Consider the following 16,014-nt stretch of genomic DNA (forward strand, 5'->3'; position numbering starts at 1 on the left):
TTGGTCTTTAGCTGTGATTTATGTGTGTCCAAATTTGTCCTTGAATTTTGACATGAAATGTTTTCTGAGACACTTGAATGGACAAATACCATCCAAAATGAATTATCCCTCTCACTTTATCTCTCTTTCCATACATACGTATGCATATGTGTATATATCTAAATACATATACACACAGATATATTTTGCATGCCTATTCAAGTGGGCAGTTATGACAAGTCCTAAGGCTGACATAAACTATGTTTCAATAATATTTGAAAAGTGTATTTGTTTAGGCAGGTAGATTTTTCAGTGGATAGAGCACTGGGCCTGGAGTTTTAAAAAAAAAAAGATTTGATTCCAAATTGAGCTTTAGGCACTTACTAGGTGTATGAGCGTGGGTAGGTCATTTACCCTTTGTCTCCTCACTCAAAAAAATAAGGATAAAAATAGCACCTCCTTCTCTGGGTTATTATGAGGAAGAATGAAATACTATTTGTAAATTGCTTTGGAAATCTTGACATAATATACAAATATTATTATTATTTATTAATAGTAGTAGTAGTTGCAGTAGGCTTTATCAACTTAGACTAATACAAAGTGGCAAAAGTTTTCTGTGTCTGATTTTGGTATAGTGCCTAATGTTCTCTTAATGTTTCAGCTTTATGGTGATGAGGATAATGAAGCAGTGTATGAGGCAGCTTAGCATGTGCACAGAATGGGTATGGTTGTGATGGCTTCCACCCAAGAAAAACATAAGGGCTACCATGAGAAAATTTCAAAAGGTAGAATTTGCACTCATATTTATGAAGAACAATAGTCTTACTTCAATTTCAACCCACCTGGTCCACTGAGTGTCCTATTGTTCTTGGAAGAGATGCTGCCTTTTGGGGACAAACCTAGTTCTCAAATATATTGAAAATAATGGCATCAATAAAATGGCACCATGTATTATATCTCTCTATCTAGAAATCTGGAATCAATTTCCGAAAAAATAAAGGAGATTGATTCATCTTAGCATAAGTCATAATCCTACACAAAATAAACATTTAGATTTGTGTCTTTGGACTGACTTTCAACATATATATTTCTAGAGGGAAGACACTTGGTTTTGAAACTACCCATTTCTCATAGCTATGGCTATATTCTTCTTTCTTTCCCCTCCTCTCCAACCTTTTTTTTTTTTAACAGAGTACAGTTGCTCCATCATGTTTCAGTTTCAGTTTGAAATGTGCCCTAAGAGAATATGCTGCAAATGCCAATGTATTTGGCTGCATGAACTCAGGATGATATCAACTTGTAATGGTGTTCTGTTCCTACTGACAACGAAAAGGCTCCATTTTTCTTTTCGTAGTAAAGTTATAAGAAATAGGGTTGAATCTTGTTTATCTCAGACTTCCTTAGAGGTGCTGAATGCAAACCATTATCTCTCTCCAATCTTTTGTGTTTCCTTTATTGAAAATTCTCAGGGAGAGATGCTGCTGCTGTATTTACGGTTGACCTCCGAGCTACAGCCGGTCACTTTCTGTGCTGACAAAAGGAAAGCACCAAGCTCAAAAGGACACGTATATATGGTTTTACAAATAACAAATGACACCACTGTACTCTGACTGACCAGAAAGCCACACAATATATATCAGTCAGAGCCATAGCTAGATGTTTGATGATAGCGCTGAATAAGTGACAGTTACATAAACATAACTCCTGCCCCTAGAAAGGTACGACTATTCACAATCAGCTTTAGGAAGAAAAGATGCCCAAATGGAAATTTCTTCATCCAGGTACACTTCAGAGAAAATCACACATGTATTGCAAATGAATTAAATTGTGAGAAGCAAACCAATATGACAGAAAGAACACTGGATTCAGGGTCAGGAGACCAGAGTTTGAATCCTACACCTCTGAGACTTATTAGATGTGTGACTTTGGGCAAGTCATTTGATCGTTCTGAGCTCATTTCCTCTTATGTAAAGTGAGTATAATGATGTTTTTGCCACCCACTTTGAAGGGTTGTTGGTGAAGAAAGTGACTTGCTATTCTTAAAGTACTATGTAAATATGAGTGATTGTTACCATGTGATTAAGAATCAACTTAAGCTTCTGTTTAAACTAGTAGAGGGTTCTACTGCTTTACTTTAGTGTGTTGGGAGACCTGACCAACTGCACCATACCCTCCTTTCAGGATTCTTCCCTTTTTTCCTGGTACAATAAAAACAACATGGACTCTTGAGCCAGAGGACTTAGATTTATATCTCACCTCTGATAATTACTACCTGTATCAGCTTGGGTAAGTCATTGACTAACCCAGGCCTTAGTTTCCTCATCTGTAACATAAGGAGATTGGATTAAATGGTTTCTGAGGCTATCCCCTTTTAGTTCTAGTTCTAGGGCTTCTGGTATTCATATAAATAAGGAAATATTGTCTACTGTCACAGAATCATAGATTAAGAACTAGAAATTACTTTATTTTCTTCAGTATTTTGGGTGTCTTTTAGCAAGCTGTTGACTTGTTTTTCATGATTTTTTTGCATCACTCTCATTTCTCTTCCCAGTTTTTCTTCTACTTCTCTTACTTGCTTCTCAAAATCCTTTTTGAGCTCTTCCATGGCCTGGGACTGATTTATATTTTTCTTGGAGGCATTGGATACAAGAGCTTTGATTTTGTTGTCTTCTTCTAGTTGTATGTTTTGATCTCCTTTGTCACCAAAGTAAGATTCTATGGTCTGCCTTTTTTTTTTTGCACAGTTTGCTCATGTTCCCAGCCAATTACTTTAGTTTTAAACTCTTTGTTAAGGTAGGTGTCTGCTTCCAATGTGAAGAATGTACTGCCCCAAGTTTTGGGGGTTTTGTGCAGCTGTTTTCAGAGATATTTTTAAGGACCTGTAAATTTTCAGTTCTTCCAAGGTGGTATGATAAGGGGCGAGGTGTTTATTCCTTTCCTGGCTTGTGCTCTGGACTATGAGTGACCACAAGCACTCTTTTCTGCCTTAGAACTGTGAGGAAGATTCTCTCTCCACCCACTACTACAAGGTCCACCATGCCAGAGCTCCTCCTTGCCTCAGGATCGTCACCCAGGACTGTAACCCATATCCAAGCACAAGCAAAGCAAGAGAATCCTGCCTATGCACCAGCAAAGAGATCCCTGCAATCCCCCTCTGATCAGCCACTTGGTTCCCCCTCAGTCTGTGGGCCAAGCTCTGGAAGCAACTGGGTCTGTGCCAGGACTGGGGCTGGGACCAAGCTTCTCTTTCATCACAGTCACAGACCTTTCCTACTGACCTTCTAAGTTGTCTTTGGCATTTGTAGATTGAGAAGTCTGGAAACTGCCACAGCTGCCTGTGATTCAGTCCCCTGAAGCCTGCTCCAGGTTCTCTGAGGCCTAGTTTTTGCCTGTGGGGACCACGCTGAACTGTGCTCCTCCCCCAGCCCGGTGTGATGAACCTTTCTAATCAACCATTCAGGTTGTCTTGGTCTGGAAATTTGTTTCACTTTGTCTTTTTGTGGGTTCTGCTGCTCTAGAATTTTTTTTAGAGCCGTTTTTAACAAATGTTTGAGGGAGTTTGGGAGAAAGCTCAAGCAAGTCATTCCTTTTACTCTGTCATATAGAAATTACTTTAGAGGTTATTTAGTTTAATCTTCTTTGTTTTATCGATGAAGACAATAAGATCTAGAAAGGTTAAGTTACTTGCCCAAGATTATGTATGTTAGTCAGGTGAGAAAGGCTAGATTTGAACTCATACCTTCTGTCTTCAAATTCAAAACTATTCTATTTTATCAAAATGGGGTGGGTTGCCATTTTTCATGTGTCTCTTCTGCCATCCCTTGTAAGAGAGAATAAGGATTCCTTAAATGTCTTTATGACAGCCCATACAGCAACGGTAATTTACTGTTGGTGGATCTGGAAACTGGTTAAAGAGTTTTGAGAAAGACAGAGACAAAGACACACACACACACACACACACACACACACACACACACAGGGAGAGAAAGAGAGAGAGACAGAGACAGAGACAGAGAGACAGAGACAGAGAGAGACACAGAGAGAGAGAGAAAGAGAGAGAGAAAGAGAGAGAGACAGAGAGAGACAGAGAGAAGAGCACTTCCAGGGCCAAACCCATTGAGATTTCCAAGAGGGCAAAGAACATAAGTACCAATTGACTGCTAGAGACATGAAACCCAGGAAAGCCAACTTTGGTTGGTAAGAGTTTTCTAATTTAAAGAGACACAGCAAGGATATTGCAAGATCCATAACCAGTGTCACCGAGGGTAAATAGAGGGCTGTAGAGATTCCCAGGCTTTGGTACTCCAAAGGCACTTCAGAGACTCTGCTTCTAGGACCTCCAAGATTGGGAGATGGATGTTGCTTCACATGTGGAGTTACTGTTGGGAGTAATTCATGCACTGATATTTTGGGAGGCAGCTAAAGAGAATGCACCTTAGTGGGTAGAATATCAGACTTGAAGTCAGGTTCTAATCCAGCATCAGATACTTACTGGTTATGAGACTCTGGTTAAGTCGTTTAATGTCTTTGACTTTTAGTTACCTCATCAGTAAAATAGAGATACTGATAATTCTAGCACTAACTTCATAGGGTTGTTGAGAGAATCATAGGAGATAATGTATTTAAAGCACTTTTCAAAACCAAAAGTACTATGCAAATGTCAGTTTTTGCAGTTCTTAGGATAACAACACAGAACTAGCTAGTGTCACATGAGTTCAGTATAGACCCTAGGGTCTTGTTCACTATAGTCAGCATTAACTGTCTCTAGGACCTTTGACTTCTAGGGAGATCCTCAGTATGCTCTGGAGGGAATTCATAGTCATCAGAGATCAATAAACACTTACGTTAGGCACTATACTAAACTCAAACAAAGGTTAAAAAAATCCCTGCACACAAAGAGATTACATTCTAATATAAATATATATATATATATTCTAATATATAACATTTATATAATAGGTAGATACAAGATACACACAGACAGATAGAAGGTAAACTAAGAAAAGAAGACTCTAGTAGATACAAGGAAACTATCTCTCTTCCTTAGAGGATCCCACTATCCAGGTAGTATGAAGATGTCAGTAGTCAGAGAAAAAGCCAGGTGGCACAGTGGATAGAGTGTTGGGACGGCAATTAGGACAGATCTGAGTTCAAATCTACCCTTAGATGCTTCCTAGCTATGTGACCCTCCCCAAGAACAACTTCTACAGCCTCAGTTTCCTCAACCATAAAATGAGGATAATAATACCACCTACTCCTTTGGGTTGTTGTACGGGGAAAAATGCAATAATATTTATAAAGTGATTATCAAACCTGAAGTAGCTATGAAGGTTATCATTTTTATCTTTATTATTTTTCACAGTCTCAAACTTGTGACTAGTCAGTTCAAATGGACACTATTCTCTACTTTTAATCCTTTTCCTTGTCCTATTGACGCTCATACACATTACCAAACCAAAACCCTGGGTCATCCCCACCATTTGTACTCTCTGTCTCTATGTTCTTCCTCAAGCTGGTGACAACACCTTGAGGAAGTCATGCAACTCTACTGACAGGGTTTCTACAAATATATTATCTAGTCTCAACTAGACTCTCATCCCTTCACAATAATACCTGAATTGTTTCCTGATTCCTGTTCCCTAACTCCAGTAGCTGTTCCAAACCTTCCTTTCTTTTCTCAAACTTCTTAATAGTGTGATACACTAGAAAAATGCTAGATGTAGAGTCAGAGATCCTGGTTCAAATTCTGCCTCTGACACTTTCTATCTGTGTGACCGTGGGCAAATCATTTAATCTCCCTGAGCCTCAATTCCTTGCCTCTACAATAAGAAGATTGCACTAGGTGGCTTCATTTCTCAACAGGTTGTAATTTGGACTCCTCCATCATGCTCCAGAAAACTTCATCCTGGAAGATCATTTCAGACCTGGGATCCATACTAGTCAAGTACCCTTAGCTCCTTGGTCCTTCTTTCTGATTAGATGGCTGCTTAAAGAAAGCACTCAGGGCAGCCATCTCTTCATTTCTCAACAGGTTGCAATCAGGACTTCTCTGCCATTCCCCACCCCCAACCCAGTACCTCTTCTCCTCCCACCCTTTTCAGTTCCATTCATGTGTCTCTTGCCCCATTGAAGAGGGCAGGGACTATTTGTATTTTTTCTTGTATTAGTATCCTCAGTGCTTGGCACATAGTAAGCACTTAATACGTGATTGCTGACTGAGTGACTGACCTGAGATCCTTTTTAGCTCAAAATGTGTGGCACGGTGACCCTCTATTTCCCTGGCCCTTTCACCTTACAAGCAACATGCTATGATCTGTTCCTCACCTCAAAACTCCTCCATGTCATCCTGTAGTATATTTCCTTTGTTTCAGTTATAGTAACCCTTAATATTTTTTTGGCCAGGAAATTCATCAGGAATGTGTGTTATTTTCAGGTGGTAAAGAAAGAAAGACAATAAAAAATAAAACAAACAAACAAACAAAAAAAACCATCTAGCTCCTCTTCTTGCAGGTAAAGCTACTGCTGAAGAACTTAAGGTAAGGTGGTTTCAGCAGGAACTCAAGATGAGGCATCTTTAAGTCACCTGCTGGTTTGAAAGAAAAATAGGGCATGTGGCAATTCTTCCCCCATTCCCTCCCGCCTCTCCCTCTTTATCTTTCCCTCTCTCTCTTTCTCCCTTCCTCTCTCTTTCTCTCTCTCTCTGTCTCTGTCTCTCTCTGTCTGTATACCTGTTTCTGTCTCTATCTCTCTCCCTCTCTCTGTCTCTGTATCTCTCTCTCCTTCTCCCTGTCTCTGTCTCTGCTTTCTCTATTCATCTCTCTACTTGTCTCTATCTCCATCTCTCTCACTCTCTCTGTGAATTTTGTTTTTTGTGCTCAATTCTAAGGGAAATCTTGAGGAAGCAGTTATATTTTTGAGAAAGAATAAGGATAAAAGCACAAGAAAGGAGTCAAAATTCAGTGGCAATCAGCAAGGTTTATAATTTTCGTCATCAGATAATGTGTATATGGAGAAATCACAGGGATATGAGATTTTTTAGAATGGAATTTGTACCAAGAAGGCAAATGTTATACACATACAAATTAGTACGTGTCCAGGTGGGAGAAAGATAGGTTTTATTTGAACAGATTCCCAAGTATTCTTTAATCTGATGGAGGAAGTCTTTCTTGACTCAAAGCCTAGGAAAGAATATAATGAGGTAGATAGGAAAGAGGAGCCTAGCTAAAGATGGAGGAGAGGGCCAAGAGAGTGAAGGTTCAAAGGAAGTCTGGAGTAGGTAAAAAGAAGCAGGGCTGCTTGATGATTATGAAAAGTGACTTCTTAGAAATCATTATTATTATTTCATTTTCTTTTTTTAAATTTTATTCTGAACTTAAGAAATAAAACAAATATTTCCATAATGTATTGGAATATAAAAAAAGATGATTGCACATGAAACTCCAATTTGCTATTCCTTTAAAACATACAATAAAGTTATCATGTAACTTTCTTCTTTCCCACCTTTTATCAGTATGAGAAACTTCTTTCACCAACGCAGATAGGCAACTAATCTCTAAGGATCATAGAATTATGGATTTTGATCCTGAAAGGGCTTTAGAGAGCCTTTGGTCCAACCCTTTCATTTTACAGAGAGGGAAAATAAGGCCCCAAAATGTTAAGTACCGTGGCCAAGGCTTCAGAAGCAGGATTGAAACTCAGGCTCTTTGGTAGTAGAACCAGGGCTTTTCCCACTCTCCCTTAGCTTGATGCTTTCCTCCATGTTCCACTAGTAGGAGGAGGTTTTTATCTGAGGAGCTGCCTGGGGCACTGAGAGGTTATGTGTCATGTTCACGTGAGTCTGAGGCAAGACTTGAATCCACTTCTCTTCTGTAGGCCTCCCTATCAAGTATTCCACGCTGCCTATTAGTGCTCTGGTGATGATTGATGAGATCAGAGAATAGAAGCTGGAGTGCAATGACAGAAGGTGGTTCAGCAAGGGCAGAAACTTGCATACTGAGGATATGATTTTGCACTGGTGATTGAGCAGCAAAGTTTCTTCTTGGTTTGTTTACAGATGTAGGAAATGCTGGAAATGAACAAAGCTTTACTGACCAAGACTGTATACAAAAAACATACAGTGAAGGAGGCAAATGAGGAACCTGGGCTCTGTTAATAAGTAAAGATGGAATTGTCCTTGAGGATTTCCCACTCTTAGCTGAGAAATACTCTTGCCTCTGAGGTGCTTAGAATAATAACCGATGTGGATGAAAGGGTATTACTGAAGAATGAACTGACTTTCTTTGTAACTCATGTTTTATAGTTACTCCTCATGGCACCCCTGTAGGAAATCTTTCCTTGGTTATTTTTTTAAAATATCTTTTATTCTGAACTTGAGAAATAAAACAAGCATTTCCAAATAGTAGAATAGAAAAAAAAGATGATTGCACATGAAACTGCAAATCTACTATGTGCAACTTGCTATTGCTTTTAAATATATATTAAAGTTATCATGTAACTTCTAACTTTCTTTTTTCCTTTTTTTTTCTCTCTCCCCCTGCCACCTGCCCTAGAGTAGGCTACCTTGGTGCTTTTTTGAGCAGTGTTGCTGAGGTCCTCTTAGGATCTAAGGCATTGGCATGGGGACCACTGTAGCAAAGTTACCATGACCAAACTTTCATTAGCTCATTTGACACAAAAGCCCCAGAAGTCACAAAATCCCAGACTTTGATAGAATAGATTTCTGCAGCCATCTAGTCTGAGAAAACCCCATAATACCCTGATCATTCAGTCTTTGCTTGAAGACCTCAAGGGAGGGGGAATTCACTGTCTCCCGAGACAAACCCATTCTGTTTTGAGATAGCTCTAATTGTAAAGTAGCATTTGGTGAATGAAAATACTCATTTCAAAAAGCCATCTAGGATCTTTGTGATTTTTTTTTAATATTTTTTTTCACTCCTGGTTATGACTCCCCTTACCCCAAATTTCCCTGATATCATTAGAATATTAGTACATTGCCCAAGTTGGCCTGTGGACCTGCCTGCAGAACAAGTAAAAAGACTACCAATTTCCCACCATCAGGCCTATAATGCATGCACAATGCCTAATGTATTATTAACCATTCAAAATGCACTTGGGTTCCCGCAGCTTTTACAGAACAAGTATGGCAGCCGGTATTGTTTAGCAAAACATCTTTCAGAACTGGCTCTAAGATTTACCTTACCTGCTGGCATTTAAAAATAACAGAGTTGTTTACTTGGTTTTCATTTCTTGGAGGAAATCTGAATTGCTTTATTTATTTATTTATTTATTTTTAAGGAACGGTTAGCATTTGGGTCCTGGAGCCACAGATGGAGCTGTGTTTGCCACTCCCCCCCTGCTCCTGCCCTTGCTGGATTTTGTTTTTGGAAAATGAAAGGTTGTTATTTTTGCTGCTTGTCCAATTAGAGAAACTGGTGGCTGCTACCTAGTTCTGAGGCTAGTTTCTGTTCCTGAAGCCTTAAAAGCCATCTCGGCTTCGGTTTTCCCCTAAAGAGACATAATAGGATACACTTGCAGTTAAGCCTCATGGCAGATGAAGGAGTGTAAACCATTGATCACAATACAAAATGCTGAGGACTGAAAAGGAATCCAATTTATTTTAAATAAAACTACTCTGTTCTCTGGTGACAGATTCCAGAGTCAGACAACAGAGAGGAGCTGACAGCAGATGTTTTAGCGCCAAGACAAGGAGAGGCTGAGTAATAGTATAGAAAAGAAATTGCTTTGAACTTCACCCCTGCTTTAAATACTTCAAATCAATAGGGTCACAGAGCTCTTTAATAGAGTGATGAGGTCCTGCCCCTGTAGATCTGTGCAGTGACAAGTTGATGTGCTTCCTAGCAGTGGGGTCATAAAAATTGCAGGCTTCTTTCTGAAAGGGGGCTTTGTGTGAGCGGGGTCCATTTGGAGTAACTCTTCTGTATGGCCACTCTCAAAAGCTGAGCCCTAATAGTCTACAGCTAAATGGAGCTGACCTCATGAATTGCCTCAAGAAACTTAATCTATAAACTGGCTTCTTCTTATGCAGACTGATGAATTCTTGTTTATTCCTAGATGGCTGTCACAAGACCTATTCATCAAACTCTTAAAGGGGTAAGAGGAGGCTCCCATAATCCAGCCTCAAGTGCAGCACAGTTAAATAATCATTAGACTCCATGGCTGGTCTTGAGACCCACTTGAAATCCACAAAACAAGCTTCCCCTACCACACACTCCCCCCTTCTCTCTCTCTCTCCCTCTCTCTCTCTCTCTCTCTCTCTCATCATTCATCAAAACTGCATCTAGATGAGATTCTGACCTTATAAAAAAGAATGTTTTTTGTCAGTATCAGTTCCACGGCTGTGTTCATTTTTTTCCTTTGAGAGGAGGGCTTTTTTTTTAAACAAAAGTAAAAGAAAATAAAGGCAGATGGCCAACTCTTTTCAATATCCGTTTGCTTTATTTGAGCAGTTTAATGTAGTGAAACAGAGTGAAGTGTTGGTACTTTGCTAAATAGTAAACAACACCATTACCCAGAATCCTGCTGTAGATTGGTACAAAACAGGGTACTGGTGATTAATTAAACTGTTGTTGTAATTGTGATGCGTGATACATAATAGATAGTGTGCTGTGTATTTTAAAAGCAGCAAATTAGCAAATAATAACTTTCCCCATAGCACATCTCCATTCCATGCTGCTAATGCATAAATAATCAAAAATAAAAGGTTGTTGTGCAGCTAAGTAATAAGAGAGAGAGAGAGGGAGAGGGAGAGAGAGAGAGAGAGAGAGAGAGAGAGAGAGAGAGAGAGAGAGAGAATATTTGAGATGTTCTTTGATCTGTAAGTATGTGCCAGTCAGGCTGCACATCATGGTAGCTAAGGGTCAAATGTCCCTACAGGGGGATAGCGAAAATTTTCTCAAATCTTCCACCATTATCCATTGAAATGTAACATGTGACAGACCATTGGTGATGGCCACATGGAGAGTTCTATGCATATATTATGCCCTTGAAAGCTCCCAACTAGGGTTATGTGACTTCTGCTCTACATATCTTGCACCAGTAAAATATCAGATGATAGAAGAAGGAAATTTATGACACAGAATTTGGTCTTATCGTATGTATGTATGTATCCTTCCCACTATGTCTATTCCTTAAGACTTGTGAATGTTCCTGTGACATGACAAGGAAAAAAAAAATGTTTCCAAATTCCAAATTCCAAATTCCTTTCACCCAAATTTCTCAAATGTTTAATGAGCAAGGAAATAAGCCTCAGGGAAATGTCGAAAAAGCCCTAGGATGTTGCCCAATCAGCTGGGAAGAGAAGAGATAAAAATATGTAGGGACTGAGGGCTTATGTGATTCTTGATGATCATTATTTCTTCTTTTCATTATTCCTGTCTGAAGCAATGTGGCACAGTCAGAAGAGTGGTTCATTCACAATCAGAGGACCATAATTCAACTCTCAGTTCTGCCACTTACCACTGCATAATATTGGACTTCAGTGCAATAAATGCTTTAATGAGTGAATGGTGGTGTGTGTGTTTGGAGAGGTGGCAGGAGTGGTCTTAGGATCAGAGTTAGAGCTAAAAGGGACTTGGGTAACTACCAGATCCAAACTTCTCATGTTTTGGTGAGTCAGTCAATAAGCATTTATTAAGCACTTACTACATACCAGGCATTGTGCTAAGGTCTAGGGATACAAAAGACACTGCCCTCTAGGAGCTCAGAGTCTAATGAGGGAGACAATATGCAAACAACCATGTACAAACATGATATAGATAAGATAAATAGAATATAATCAACATAAGGATGATAATAAAATTGAGATTGGGAAAGGCTTCTGGTAGAAGGAGGGATTTGAGTAGTGATTTGAAGGAATCCAAGGAATCCAGAAGGCAGAGATGGAAAAGGAGAAATTCCAAGCTTGGGGGACAGCCAGTAAAAATGCCCAGAATTTAAAGATGGAGTGTCTTGTTTGAAAAACAGCAAGGAGGCCAGTGCCACTAGATCAAAGAGTATGTGTGGGAGAGAATAGTGCTATACAAATGGAGGGGTGGGGTCAGTTTATAAAGGACTTTGAATGCCGAAACAGGGAGTTTTATGTTTGATCCTGAAGGTGATAGGGAGACACTGAAGTTTATTGAATAGGTGGATGATATGATTGGACTTGTGAGTTGGGAAAATCACTTTGGTAGCTAAGTAGAAGATGGACTGGAGTGAGAGGGACTAGCGTCTGTCTAAAGGTGAGGAGATGAAGGCCTGTACCAGGGTGGTGGCACTATCTAGTAAAGGAGAGAAGGGAGGATGTTCAGAAGGTTACAAAGATGAAATCAATAGGCTTTGACACAATAGATGGCACACAGGCATTGAGAGAAGAGTGAAGAGTTGAGGATGACACCATCTTGGTTGTGGCCCGAGGTGACTGGGAAAATGGTTTGAGGGACACTTCAACAGAGTGAGTCTGAGAGAAGTGAGGTACCTGCCTAAAGTCATATGAGTAGAAGAGGTAGGATTTGCACCCAGGTCCTCTGAATCCCAAACCAGTGTTCTTCCTGTTGTTCCCTTTTGATGCCTCTGGGCTTCAACTTCCTCATCTGAGGGAATTGTACTATCTGATGTCTTAAGATTCCTTTCAATTCTCAAAAGTTGGGTTTGGCATTCATTTGTTAAAAGCTTTTTTTTTTTTAAACTATGAAAAGTCATCTATTTGCATTCATTAAGTTAAATGAGAAGTTAGCTGAGAGTATTTGCTGGAGGTTTTGAAAGGCAATGGGGTGTAGTGCAAAGAGCACAGGATTCAGAATTTAAAGGACCTTCTGACACTAACTAGTTGTATGAACCTGGAAAAGCTATTTAACTTCTCCTACTTCAGTTTCCTTATGTGTAAAATGGAGATACTAATAGAACCAACCTCACAGGAGGTAATACTGGGAGAATCAAATGAGATAACACATACATAAAGTGTTTTGGTGGACCTTAAATGTGATACACACATATACAAACACATAACATATATGACATAGGTTATTTATACACATATATGTATATGTGCATATATATATATCAGTCATATACATATACATATTTTGTTGTCATTTACCTGACTTGTGATTGGTGTAGAGTGGTCCTTACTAGTGAAGAATTTACTCTACCAGTGTAGATTTGTACTTTCTCTGACACTTATAATCTTAATTACTTAGGAACACAGAGGAGTTAATTTATTTGCCCTGGGTCCCAAAATCAGTATGTGTCACTTTTGACTTGAACCTAGGTCCTCTTGTCTCTGTGGCCAGCTCTCTATTCACCACATCTAGGTAACAATTATTTCAAATAAGGAATACCCTCAAGCGGTCCCACTATTCAAATTCGCACTATTTAAAGTTATAATTATGTAAAATATGCTAATTAGTTCCAGTCCAATGGAAATATAAAGTGCAAATTTGAATAATGTGACCACTTCACAGGATTCATTATTCACACTGATCAGGACCTAGCTATACACTACACTGCTTCTCCAGCTAATATAAATATTAACTATTTTTATCATTTGCCTTTTGGAAAATGATCCTAAAGATCTGGCATGAATTGAAATACCTTTATATTGGTGGGGCTAGAAGCTTTGGGGCAGTATTCATGCCATTTTTACTTCTCCCATATTGATGCAGGTTTATCTAGAACACATTTCTTGTTTGTGTACTGTCTTTAAATTAGAAACACAATATCTTTTCTCTCTGTGTTACCCAGAGCCACAAAGCACAATTTAGCCAGCTGCTCTTTAGCACACAACTAATACATTTCAACTCTCACGGTCCTTTTTTAATTGCGCTGGTAACATTTAGTCAATATGGACCCAGCATGTTTTTTGTCCTTCCCTCTCTTACCAGACCCAGAACTCTGAACTGCCAGTTTATCAGGAAAGCCAAATATAAGGAATCAGCTCTCTAAGCATCCTGAGGATATTTTAAAGATGTTCTGGAGGACAGAAGGAGAAAAGGAGAGAGAGAAAGAATGGAAGTCTTTCAGAGTTGCATTTCCTAAAACAACCATGGGATTCAGAGGCTTCCAGGGAGGAGATAGCCTGGTAAGAGATGGGGCTGTGTTGCACTCCTCTTTTTAGCTCAGTATAAACTCTGGACACAGATTCTAATATTCATGTTAAAATAGCAAAAGGATCATCAAAATTTTAAATTGGAAGAGATCTCCAAAGTCATGTAGTCCAGCATACAATGCTTCTCCCATATTAAATGCTAGCTGGGTTGGACCAGATAATTCTGAAATTCCTTTGTTGGCTTGATATTCAAGGGTCCCCACATGTTGTTGTCATCTTACATTTCCTGCCTTATCATTTTACTACTCTTCATATGTTCTACAAATTGGACAGCTTAACATCCTCTTTTTCCACTCTTCCAAGAACTTTCATTGCATTCTCATGCCTCCATGATTTTCCTCTGGGTCATATAATCATAAATTTAGAGCTGGAGAGGACCTTTGAGGTTTGACTTTCCCTCAAACATCCTAACCACTCAGTTCTCAACCTAATCATTTCCCATGAGCTATTCTACTTCCTATCTCAATTATACACAATGATGGTCATACATTGATCTTGGCACTACCTTCATGATCAAGAATTCTGAATCTTTTTCAACCCTTATTCAACCATAATCTATTGGTGACTTACAATTCTTTTACCTCCCTCCCCCCAATTCTCTTCCAGACTATCTCCCCTGAGTCACACTGTCTTCTTTTTCCCATCTTAACCCCTTGATAAATCAATTCAACTTCACACTGTTTTCTTCTCTTGAGTCCCTAGCTCCCATATCATTTCACTGATGATGCTCTGCCAAGCCTCAGCCTTGGATTACTTCCACCATTCACTGTCCTATACACATGTTGTTGACTGAAGGTGGAGAAAAATCACACAACTATTCTAATTGGGTCCAATACAAATTTGTGTTACACAACCAAACCTGGGCTCTCAATTCTGTTAAGCAGTCCTTCTATACCTTATCAATTCATCATTCCAGTCTACACAGTGGTTCTTCCAAACCTTTTCATCCTTCCTCATATATACCATTGCTCCCCCTCCTGCCACCCTGAGAACCTTACTGCATATTTTACAGAGAAAAAAAGGTCATTTGATGTGAGATCCCTGTTATTCTCTCTTCCTATTTTTCATATCACTAATAGACATTCTGCCACTACTTCTTTCTTCACCTCTGTCTCACAAGATGAAGTGACCCTTTTCCTTACTAAGGCTAGCACCTCTAACTGCTCAAGTGATCCCTTTGCATCCTATCTCTTCCAAAAGATTCCCCCCTCTGTTGTCCCCACTTTATCACTTACTTTATCTCTCTGTCTACCAGCTCATTCTCGACTGCCTACAAATGTGTCCATGTCTCCTCTACCCTCAAAAATCCCTCTCTTGATACTCCTATCTCTGTTAACTGTCATCTTACATCTCTTATGCCCTTTGTGGCTAAAAATTCTTGAAAAGGCCATTTATACTAGGTGCTTCCACTTTCACTTCTTTCACTCTCAATCCTTTACACTTGAACTTCTAACCTCGTCTTCTCACTAAAACTACTCTCTTCAAAGTTACCATAAATCTCTTAATTGTCAAATCCAGGGGCCTTTTCTCAAACTTTATTTTTCTCAGTCTCTTTGAGCCTTCGACACTGTTGATCATCCTCTTTTTTTTATATTCTCTTCTCTCTAGGTTTTTTGGGTACCAATCTTGGTTCTCTTCCTATTTCTCTGACCACTCCCCCTCAGTCTCCTTTGCTGGATCCTCTTCCAGATCATTCCCCTGAACACATAAGTGTCCCATAGGGTTCTGTCTTGGGCCCTCTTCTCTCTTCCCTCTATACTACTTCACTTGGTGATCTCATCAGCTCCCATGTATTTAATTATCAGCTGATGATTCTCAAATTTACCTATCCTGCCCTAATTTCTCTGCTGACCTTCAGTCTCTCATCTCTAACTGCTTTTCTGACCTCTAAAACTGGATGTCAAGTACACATCTTAAACTCAACATGTCCA

The sequence above is a fragment of the Vombatus ursinus genome, unplaced genomic scaffold, assembly GCF_900497805.2.
Source record: "Vombatus ursinus unplaced genomic scaffold, bare-nosed wombat genome assembly UNPS02011767.1, whole genome shotgun sequence".
NCBI classification, from domain to species: domain Eukaryota; kingdom Metazoa; phylum Chordata; class Mammalia; order Diprotodontia; family Vombatidae; genus Vombatus; species Vombatus ursinus.